The following is a 2,285-nucleotide window of genomic DNA, read 5'->3' on the forward strand; positions in this document are numbered from 1 at the left end:
TGAGGGGATTAGGAAGCCACTGGAGGGTTGTTGAGCACAGAAGTGACATAACCTTAGTTAAGTTTTTTTGTTTGTTTGTTTTGTTTTCCTTAGTTAAGTTTTAACAAGACTGTTTCAGCTGCTGTTTTGAGAAAGGACAAGGGACGAACAGGGAGACCAGTTACGATGCTGTTGCAATAATCTAGAACACCGCTAATGATGACTCAGACCAATAACAGCGGTGGACCTGGTGAGAAGCAGTTGAATTCTGGGTATATTTTATAGGCAGAGCTAAGAAATTTGTGGGCAGACTGAATAGGAAAAGAGTAAAACAGAGGAATAAAGGATGACCCCAAAGTTTTGAACTGAGTGACAAAACTGGAAGGATAGAGTTGACATTTACTGTGATGGGGAGACTAAGAGGATCAGGTTTGGGGTGAAATATAAGGAACCTGGTTTAGATGTGAATTCCAAGGGTCTTTAAGACATCTGAGGTGTCCAGTGTCTGCAGTACAGGAGGGAGGTCTGGGCTGGAGATAGAAGTTTGGGGGTCAACAGTGAGTGTCTGATATTGAGAGCTGTGAGACTGAAGTTATTTAACCATTTAAAATGAAGGTTGAATGGAGAACAGTATGGAGGTTCCTTAAAAAACTAAAAATAGAACTACCATATGACCCAGCAATCCCACTACTGGGCATATACCCTGAGAAAACCGTAATTCAAAAAGACACGTGCACCCCAATGTTCATTGCAACACTATTTACAACAGCCAGGTCATGCAACCTAAATGCCCATTGACAGACGAATTTGGATAAAGAAGATGTGGTACATATATACAATGGAATATTACTCAGCCATAAAAAGGAACGAAATTGGGTCATTTGTAGAGACGTGGACGGACCTAGAGACTGTCATACAGAGTGAAGTAAGTCAGAAAGAGAAAAACAAGTATCGTATATTAACGCATATATGTGGAATCTAGAAAAATGGTACAGATGAACCAGTTTGCAAGGCAGAAACAGAGACAGAGATGTAGAGAACAAATGTATGGACACCAAGGGGGAAAAGCGGGGGGTAATGTTGATGGTGGTGGGATGAATTGGGAGACTGGGATTGACATATATACACTAATATGTATAAAACAGATAATAAGAATCTGCTGTATAAAAAATTTTTAAAAATAAAAAATAAAATGAGGGTTGAGTCTAGAGTTGCCCCCAAGGCCAAAGTGCCTTCTGGAATGCTATGCTGCTTCTCCATATCTCCTTTGCCATTATGAACTTGGACCATTCTGGAATACAGTTGGCCCTCTGTATACGTGGGTTCCACATCCAGATTAAACCAGCCATGGTTTGAAGACTCCAGAAAGTTCCAGAAAGGCAAAACTTGAATTTGTCGCCCACCATCAACTATTTACATTGTATTTACAACTATTTACACTGCATCAGATATTATAAGTAATCTAGAGATGATTTAAAGTACATGGGAAGGTTATAAGCAAACACTACACCATTTTATATAAGGAACTTGAGCATCTGCAGATTTTGGTATCTCTTGGGGTCCTGGAACCAAACTCCTGCAGATACTGAGGGACCACTGAACTGCCACACAGCAGGACTGGTGAAGGGATCAGAGCCTGAAGCCCAGATGGCCTAGATTCATATGCCACTTCCCTATCCCCTTTACACAACTGTTGAGGAGATAACTAATATATGAGAGTGGCTTGTACATAGAAAATGCTCATAAAATGCACATTATTTATCAACCAAGGGTGACTTCCTCAGCCCAATGCCAGCTGATCCAAATGTCAAGCTCATACTATGGATGTTCCCTTCAATCAAAAAGTTACCTAGTCAGATAGGGCCTATTTATCTCCGCTTAGCACCTCAACACAAACACTGTGAAATTCACTATTTTATGTACCAAACCCAAAGGTTACAAAATGTGAACAAAATAACGTGCTCGGCTATTTTTTCAAAAGATATTCTTATCAACTCCGTTTAAAAACCCACACAATAGTGAGTCACAAAACGACTAAGAAGCTATTTTAATCATGTTTCTCTTCAGGATCATTTCTCTCTGCTTCTCTAATTCTCAGATCCTCCTTCCTGTTTGGCCATCTTCCTTGTAGCCAAGACCTACTTTTAAAATACTTTGGAATCGGGCTTCCCTGGTGGCGCAGTGGTTGAGAGTCCGCCTGCCGATGCAGGGGACACGGGTTCGTGCCCCGATCTGGGAGGATCCCACGTGCCGAGGAGCGGCTGGGCCCGTGAGCCATGGCCGCTGGGCCTGCGCGTCCGGAGCCT

The sequence above is a fragment of the Physeter macrocephalus genome, chromosome 3 (genome assembly GCF_002837175.3).
Source record: "Physeter macrocephalus isolate SW-GA chromosome 3, ASM283717v5, whole genome shotgun sequence".
Taxonomy (NCBI): Eukaryota; Metazoa; Chordata; class Mammalia; order Artiodactyla; family Physeteridae; genus Physeter; species Physeter macrocephalus.